The sequence below is a fragment of the Curcuma longa genome, chromosome 1 (assembly GCF_044706935.1).
Source record: "Curcuma longa cultivar G26 ecotype Majalengka, Jawa Barat chromosome 1, ITB_CL_G26_1.1, whole genome shotgun sequence".
Lineage (NCBI taxonomy): Eukaryota > Viridiplantae > Streptophyta > Magnoliopsida > Zingiberales > Zingiberaceae > Curcuma > Curcuma longa.
The window spans coordinates 969,358-979,252 of NC_133861.1; positions in this window are offsets into that span (position 1 = coordinate 969,358).

Sequence of the window (9,895 nt, forward strand, 5' to 3'; positions counted from 1 at the left end):
GATTTTTGGCGACGACTTTATTGCGACTAATTTTGTTTCGTTGTAAAATTCGTTGCCAAAATTTTTGGGATGAATTAAAAAAAAATTCATCCCAGATTTCATCGCAGATTGGTGATTTTTTTTGTAGTGTCAAAGGAACCTTAACTGTAGAAATGTGGTACCCTAGGAACAACAACTTCGACTTAGTTTGTTATTCAGACTCAGATTATGCCGGATGCAAATTAGACCGCAAAAGTACAAGCGGTGGATGCCAGTTCTTGGTCCATGTCTAGTAAGCTGGTGTAGTAGAAAACAACATTGCGTTGCTCTATCTACAACTGAAGCTGAATACATTGCCCTAGGTGAATGTGTTGCACAACTACTTTGGATGATGCACACATTAACATACTTCAACTTAGAATATAAAAATACAAAGGTTCTAATTGACAACATCAGTACAATAAACTTAACTAAAAATCCTGTACACCATTCACGAACCAAACATATAGAAGTTAAACATCATTTTATTCGCTAAGGAAAAAATTGTACTCGACTACGTCGAGTTAAAATCCAACTTACAATGCCGATATCTTTACTAAACCACTACCTGAATCAGAATTCAGTATACTTAGAAGAAAATTAGGCTTATGTTTAGTAGAATAGGAAAAAGAATTTTCCTTGTTTTCAAAAACTTATGGTTTTCAAATCTATTATAATATTTTTTCAAAACTTTACTTATTTTTGAAATTTTTTTCTTATTTTCAAAAATAAAGAAAAGAAATGTTTTAGCCCTAGACTAGAAGCAAACCCCCTAGAAAACATGTACCTATAGATCTAGGTGGACATCTCACAAAGCACACTAGATACCTTGTTTGTGATTGACAAACTTAGAACGGTGTGAGATGTATATGCCTCTAGTCTAAGCCAAAAGATGCTATAAGTCAGTGCATCAAATCAAAAGCTTAGATTTTAATCTCAAATTGATAAAGTTAAGTGTCCCAAAATAAAAGATAAAATTCTCAATTGGGATGATACACTTTAACTTGGCTGACTGGGTCAAGCTACTACTTTCTAGTAGTTAGCTAGAACCTAAGTCAGACACTCGCTCCAAAAAGGAAATATTTTTTGTCTATCTAATTTTTGTTACGCTTGGACTCTATCAGGAAAAACTTATATTTTTTTTATTATGTCAAAGGGGGAGAGAAATAAAAATGTTCAAGTTAAATTTTTAGTATATGTGCTAAAAATTTTATGTTTAGAAATTTTTAAAAATTCCTTGAATAAGGGGAGTAAGAAATTCAGGGGGAGTAACACACGTGCATGCATTTTATTTATGATACTTGTGATGGGTTACTCTTGAAAAATCGTTCCGGTAAATTCTTGCAGAACAAAATTTTTTTCAAAGCGATCTCAAGTTGCCCGATCGTTGGGCTCTTGTATTTGGTTTACAGGATCCAGGAATAATTTAACTAATTGCGGAAACATTAAATTATACCTTACTTCCGACGTTTCGGAAGGACGAAGTTTGTACCCGAAGACCTCTTGATCTTCTACTGTATTCATCTCCTCTTCTCGAACGTTATGTGGGCAACGATCCTTCGAGAATATTCTCCACCTGAATTCTCCTCCGATGGCTTGCTAAAACTTCCTTCCCTTTGCTTGGAGAAAAGAGAAGAAGAAGAAGAGGGGAAGGTGGCTTGCCGAGAGAGTCTCGGCCACCACCCGAAGGTTTCTTGTTCGTGTACACAAACCCAAGCCTTGCCCTCTCTTTTATAGCTTTTCCATCCCTTATTTATGGTATAATTAGAGTCATAAACATGGTATAATTGTTCCATAAACATGGTATAATTTGATTCATTCAAATCGGAGAAAACGACAAGATTCGGAAGTTTCCAATTCGAATCCGTAACCTTTAATCGATCAAACAATCGATTAACTCACGTAACTTTTTCTCTTTAACACGTGTAATCGATCAGGTGATCGATTACCAGTGTAATCGATCAGGTGATCGATTACCAGTGTAATCGATCAGGTGATCGATTACACGCATGGTAATCGATCAGGTGATCGATTACCAGGCTTGGTAATCGATCACCCGATCGATTACCTGCATTGGTACTAGAAAACCTGGTAATCGAACAGGTGATCGATTACCAAGGTGTGTAATCGATCACCTGATCGATTACACTCCTTGTATTGGTTCGAGGATTCCCAGAGGCTACAACAGGGACCTAGAGGAGGAATTGGTTTTGGCCTTCTGATGAGCTAAGGCTTCCCGTGTTCGCCCTGAACACACAACCTTTAGTTCATCAATAATAACTCATACCACTAAAGAGTTATTATATCGAACTACCGCACCAATCCCATATTACAATATGGGCTCCTTCTTACTATTAGTACATTAGTCTCCCTGTGTTTAAGATATCGTATGTTCGTCAATTAAAATGAGTTACTGACAACTCATATTTAATCGACATCTAATCCAAGAGTAGTACCACTCAACCTTATTATCATGCGGACAAGGTCCACCTGCAGGGTTTACATGATAATCCTTATGAGCTCCTCAAGGGGACATCATCAGCCTAGATTATAGTACACAGTTTCCTTCTATAATCAACAACACACCATGTACATAATACTACTTCCCAACTCATCGGGCCTATTGATCTATCGATCTAAACCTCACCCTTTGATGAATTAAAGAAGTACATATTAAGCACACGTGTTTGTTATTATATCAGGATTAAGAGCATGTACATCTATAGTAACAGAGGTTTAGTTCGATTATATAGTCAGTATAAATCGAACAATCCTCAGATGGTCCTGCTCAATACACACTAAGTGTACTAGTGTAATTCTATAGTCAAGACAGACTAAGACCAAATTACACTACAACCACTCCGATGGTTTGTCCAATCCATCTTGGTCGTGAACACTGTTTATAATCTATAAGGGACTGATAACATGGCCTTCTGTGTGTGACTCCGCACACCATGTACATCTACAGTATAGATTAAATGGACACTATAAAATATTGACCAAATGTGATTCTCATTTCAGAATGTTTATTTACATAGCTAGGATTCTAGTATACATCCCAACAACTTGTGTTATTTATGTTACTTGTAATGCATAATATAAGTTGTGATTTATAACTTAACTTGAAACCTTAAGTTGCCATAATCAAAAAGGGGGAGATTGTTAGTGCAGGAAGCACTAGCAGATCGAACCAGAGTTTTGATTATGGAACTAGGATCAAGTTAAGTATGTGGTTTGACTAACCAAGTTGAACTAAGCTTACAGGAGACAGGTTAAGTCCTAGTGTTGCTAGGCATGAAGTCTTGGCAGAGTCAAAGTGCACCTAGGTAAAATCTGGACTTGGTCAGGAGGACCAAGTTGCAGCAGAAGTCTGGGCTGGTCAGGAGGATCAGACTGGGCTGCAGCAGTTGCAGCACAAATCCTGGGGGGCAAAGACAGAGCCAAGCACAAGTCCAACGAGTCAGGAGGACCCAGTTGGCAATCAGGTAAATTCTCCCGAGGGGAGTGGGTGAGGACGCGTTCCCAAGAGGAACATTAGGCGTCGGTCTAACCCAGGATTCTCACTAGAGATTCGAAGTTAAGACTCGTAGTTGGTTTGATGAACCAACTTAATCCTTTGCATGTTACTATTTTAGCTAACATCTTTTACAGGAAGGAAAAGTCAGACGAATGCGAACTCCAGACAAAAAAAGTTAAATTTTTTGGTTCTGGACGAATACGAACCAATAGAAAGATGCTCAATCTGAATCTGGAGTCGACTCAGATGGATTCTGGAGTCGACTCCAGCCGAGTCAGCTGGAATCCGGAAGTCTGCGCGTCGACTTTCCACCAACTCAGCCTGGAGTCGACTCAGGTAAGGTTTTGAGTCGACTCAGGGTCAAAAGTTATCGCCGCTGATGCCACCGCGACTGGAGTCGACCCAGAAGTCAATCAGAGTCGACTCAGGAAGGATAACGGGTGAAGACGATAAAAGTTTATCTGCCACGCAAGCTGGAGTCGACCCAGATCTGCATCTGAGTCGACTCAGCAAGGTTATATAAACAGCCGCGACTAGCAGCTGAAGATACAACTTCCAAAGCCTCCGAACTCTGTTCTCGCGACTCCCGAGTCTTCCATTTTCGACGTCGGTGCTGTACCTGCTCCAAGCTACTCAACTTCACACCGAGGCGCCGAAATCTACTTCCGGGGAGCGATCAAGAAAGCAAGAAGTTCGGTAACAAAGCAAACTCTGTATTTCCATTCTTTCAATACTTGTAATCAGTTTTTGTATTGTTTTCTCGATACACTTGCTGCCGAAAAGGGGCAAGTGACTTAGTGGATTGCCCAGAGTAAACGGTCAAGGACCGTGGGCCTTGGAGTAGTAGCGTTGCGCTGTGAACCAAGTAAAAATAAAAAGTGTCACCTACTTACTTTATCTTTTACGTTTCCGCATCGTTATCTATTTTAGCTTCTGTAAGCGTTCGAAGTTTTTACAAAAATTGAAAAGCGTGCAACGCGCTATTCACCCCCTCTAGCGCGTACATCGATCCTACAGAATCAATGGGTGGCAGATTTCATTTTTTAAAAGAAAAGTGGGGATGTATTAAACTGAGCCAGTCTGTTCATTGGAGGACATAACATTAATTGCACATCCAAATTTGAATCTCGTACGTCCGCCGCTACCCAGGCACCATCCTCGCTCGACCAGTTCACGCGCGTGACTGCTGTCGTACTCGTCGCAGCTGCAGCAGCAACCGCCACTAGAACAAATTTGACTTTCCGCAGCGCGCAATTAAGCTATCCGCAGCCTACATTGCATGCTACATAACTCCAAGCTGTTGAAAGTTATCATTCACCCGCAGCGCAGGGCGCGCGCTGCGGGAAGTTGCATCCGCAGCACGCGGGTCGCGCGCTGCAGAAAAGTGTAATTTTTCGCAGCACGTGCCCCACGCGCTGCGGAAAGGTGCATCCGCAGCATGCGCCCTGCGCGCTACGGATAATTATATTTTTAATAAATACACAATATATACATAAATAGACCTATATACATAAATATATAATACAAATACAAATAATTATAATCTGCTCAAAGCTCTAACATTTAAAATCCAACATACAAATATTAGATAACATCACATTCACAATTATAAAATTATAGTTTAAATATATCAAAGATAATCATCTACATCTAGTTAGACAAAACAATCCAAGTTCATGTTCATCTTTACTACAAATAGTATATCGATTCGTCCAAATCAGTCAAACAAAACTATAAACATTGATGCCCAAGCTACTGTGCTTCCTATTGCATCCTCAAGAAAAAATATTTCTTCGTTTGGTCGAATTAGCTCCACCTTCTCCACAAGAACTCTATCAATCCAAACTTTTCAATAAGATCCACCAAAAGGAACATGATGTACTTTTGCTTTTGGATCTGTGGATGCAATTCGACCTTCTGCAACAGCTCCATCAACATACCAATGAAGCAGCTTACATTTAGCATTAACACTGATATCTCCAGCAGTCATCTTTTTTAGTTTTGACTATATCACAATAAACAATAATTAATGATAGAGCATGCTATAAATAATAAACGAAAGTATAATATTGGATTAAGATAGTTACTTGAGTTGCAATATTGCTATCACCACTAATATAATTTCCAACACCGCTTCCAATGCCACCACTTGCAACCTAATTTGACAAACAAATTAGTTATTGTTAGTCTACACAATAAGCTTATCTTATAATATCAAATGTAGTATGATTGTAACACCTGTATTTTCCACACTTAAGGTTTTGAATATGATAAATTTTATATTGACTTAGTTCGTGATAAAAGGGGGTTTTTAAAGGGAATGAGAAGATTCGTCTCGTAAAGACGAATTAAACAAAATTGGTTTAGGTCAAATCAGAAACCGTTTGGTTAGTGAACCAAACGAACCAAGATTGAACCAAACTGAACCAAGTTGGTTTGGTTCATACTGGAAGAGGTTTTGATAAAATAAAAATAGGTAAAAAGATTCGTCTTGCAAAGACGAATCCGACAAGACCAGTTTTGATCAATTCGGAGGTCGTTTGATGGCCGAACCAAGCGAACCAAAATTGAATCCGGTTCGCTACAGTAAGGGATTAGGTTTTAATTAGGTTTAGCCGGTAAAAAGGCGATGGTGGTTTAGATTTAATAGGGTAAGGTTACTGTGCACTCCTCCTTATAACTAATACCTCCGCGACCCTACCCTCACCCCACCGCGTCGGCCGCCTCTTCCGCGAGCCGCGTCCGCCCGCGCGGACTGCGTCCGCCGCGTCCGGTTCCGCCGGCGAAAGAATCAGAACGGAGAAGCTTTAAAGGAGGGCCGAACCCTAGCCACCCCTCGCGATCCTCCCTCCACAGCGTCGCCGCCCTCTGCCGCAATCGCCGAGCGCCGCGACGCCGTCTCTGCCACCTGGTCCCCTGCTGTGCTGCTCGTGTGGAGAAGATTCTGCTCCGCCGCCGACTCCTCTAAAGACGCCGCCGCACCTTCCGGTGTCGGAGAAGGAGAAGGCAGCCGATCACCACCACCGTGCCACCTTCCTCTGTTCGACGCCCTGCACAGCCGCCGCCGCTTCTGCTCCGCCATCTGTCGACGCCGCCGACGCCGCCTCTGTCGCCGCCGCTTTCCACTGCGCAGACGCCGCCGGTCTGCCCTGCCTCAGCTGACGCCGGCCCGAGCCCCTGTTCACGCGAAGAAGAAGATTAAAGTTAATTAATTAATTATATTAATTAATTAAGGTAAGGTTTAATTAATTAAAGTTAGTTTGATTAATTAAGATTTGTTTGATTAAACTAGTTTAATTAAATTATTAATCTGGTTAATTACATACTAATCAGTTAATTAGTTAAATGATTAGTGATTATTTTAATTAAAAATTATTTGATTAATGAAATATTATAATTTGTTAATTAATCCGTAATGATTAGTTTAGTTATTAATTAGTATATATTGAAGGGGTTTGGTTAGATCATGGATTAATAATTGATTAATTAAGTATTGTGATATAAATAATTAATGGATAATTAATGGAAGGATTAGATTGGGTTAATGATTTCGGTTAAACTGTAGTTATGATTTTTGCTAGGTCGTGCGAAGAAGGTGCTAGAGCACCTCGGAGAAGGTCTGCGATTTCACAAACCTTAGCGTTAAAATCTTAGTGAGCGGACAAGGTAAGTACATCTCTCACCTGCAGTATAAGTTGTTTTCGTATTGTTCTTTCGCATGGTTATGTTAAGCTTTCCATGACATGATTTCTGTTAAACATGAAGGTATTTATAAGTATGCTCTTTCCATGACATGATTTATGTTCGACATGAATGTATTTATGTGTTCTTCCCCTAGTATAATTCATGTTAAATAGGAATATATATACGTTCTTTCCATAGTATGATTTAGGATTTAATCATGAATAGGTAAATTATTCTTCCTACTTAGGATGGAAGTAAAGCATGATGAATGAATGATGAAAGGACAAGGATGTAATAAGTGAAAGTATAAGAACTTTATGATATATGAAGAAATGTATTTTACTTTTAAGAGGCGGGTATCGGGCCAAAGGTTCGCCCATAATGAATTCCGGGCCAAAGGTTCGCCCATAAGGAAAGGAATTCCAGGCCAAAGGTCGCCTGATAAGATAAGTCCTCTGGTAGCATTCGGTGGCTAGCTACCCCGAGTTCTATCAGAGATGCGCGCATTGATACTCCGCCAGGGCCCATAAGTATGTTTAAGTATGTTTACTTATTTCCAAATGTATAAATTTTCAAATATAAAGAAACTTAGAAATTTTCTATGTAATACAAGTATTTTCATGTTCAGGTAGTTTCTGCTTAAGTACATGTCTTTATAATTACAAGTTATTTCCTGTTTAATTATGAAAGAATGCATGCAATGATTTTCGTTGTTTTGTGAGATTAGGTATGTACTTACTAAGCTTTGCTTATAGTTGCATTCCTTATACTGCAGGTAGAGGTAAAGAAAAGCATTAAGCAACGGGAGGCAGCAGGAGCAGTGTTCGATGTGTGTGGCGGCGGAACCGCGGAATAAATCAAAGGAATAAATAAAAAAACCTTGCTATTAATTTTGTCTTTTATATCAATTGCTTCCGCATCTTAAGAGCCTGAACAGTTGGTTTATTAAAAATAGTAACTTTTGGTTATTTTTATGAATATTCTCCTTTTTAAATTTATCTATGGGAATTTCTATTTAGGATTTAATAATGTTAAAGTAAGTAGCATCCCCAATATGTAGGAAGGGGGGTGTTACAAATGGTATCAGAGCAGGTTCCGCCCTTCCGCCACACTCACATCAGCATCAGTCCTGTCGCTTTCCAAGTAAAAAAGTATACTTAGGCTTTACTTTCTTTTATGATTAGTATGATTTTAGGTTAGACAATAGAAAGAGATGGCTAGAAGACGTGCTAATACTGAGCGGGATAATGACCTCAATCTCAGCGAGATGAGGTTAAGACTAAGAGAAGAGCTGAGTTAACTTCAACTTGCAAAGATAAAGATAGAGTAAGGTTCTTTGTAAGTTGACTTAAGGAAGAAAATGATTCTTCAAGTTTGTAAATGGATGAATTAATCAAATATTTAAAATGAGATTTCACTTTAAAGAAATTATTAATGCAATCAACCAATTAAGGTAGCTATTGACGGAATCAAAAATTTGAAAAAATAACTCAGGAACGTGAAGAAGATAGGAGCTAAAAATACCCAGGAGTTGTTCTAAGTTTCGAGGACGAAACTTTTATAAGGATGGGAGATTGTAACACCTGTATTTTCCACACTTAAGGTTTTGAATATGATAAATTTTATATTAACTTAGTTCGTGATAAAAGGGGGTTTTTAAAGGGAATGAGAAGATTCGTCTCGTAAAGACGAATTAAACAAAATTGGTTTAGGTCAAATCAGAAACCGTTTGGTTAGTGAACCAAACGAACCAAGATTGAACCAAACTGAACCAAGTTGGTTTGGTTCATACTGGAAGAGGTTTTGATAAAATAAAAATAGGTAAAAAGATTCGTCATGCAAAGACGAATCCGACAAGACCAGTTTTGATCAATTCGGAGGTCGTTTGATGGCCGAACCAAGCGAACCAAAATTGAATCCGGTTCGCTACAGTAAGGGATTAGGTTTTAATTAGGTTTAGCCGGTAAAAAGGTGATGGTGGTTTAGATTTAATAGGGTAAGGTTACTGTGTACTCCTCCTTATAACTAATACCTCCGCGACCCTACCCTCACCCCACCGCGTCGGCCGCCTCTTCCGCGAGCCGCGTCCGCCCGCGCGGACGGCATCCGCCGCGTTCGGTTCAGCCGGCGAAAGAATCAGAACGGAGAAGCTTTAAAGGAGGGCCGAACCCTAGCCACCCCTCGCGATCCTCCCTCCACAGGCGGGAATCCGCAGTGTCTAGCGACGATTTCGGTCGGAGTCCGGCCCCGATTCGGTCGGAATCCGCGTCGGATTCCGGCGAAATCGCCGCCAGAACCGTCTGCTCTGTTTCGGCTGGAATTTCGATCGGATTCCGACCCAATCCGGCCGGAATCCGATGCCGGTGTGTGCGCCGTCGAGTTGCGCTTCCAACGAGCCCGGGATGACGGCCTGCGGTGACCGGACGGCGACGAACGGCGGCGATGAACGGCGAAAGGTCGGCTGATCGCGCAGCTGGGTCGCGCGGGGGCGTCGGGCAGGATATCAGAGTATGATTATTATTTTTTAAATATATGAATTTGAATGATAAATATTTATAATTAGGGTTAAAATAAATTTTAATCAAAATTTTTTTAATCGATAATTTTAATTTTTTTATTAATCATATTATCAATAATTTTTAATTTTTAATTTTTTAGATTTAATAAATAATTTTT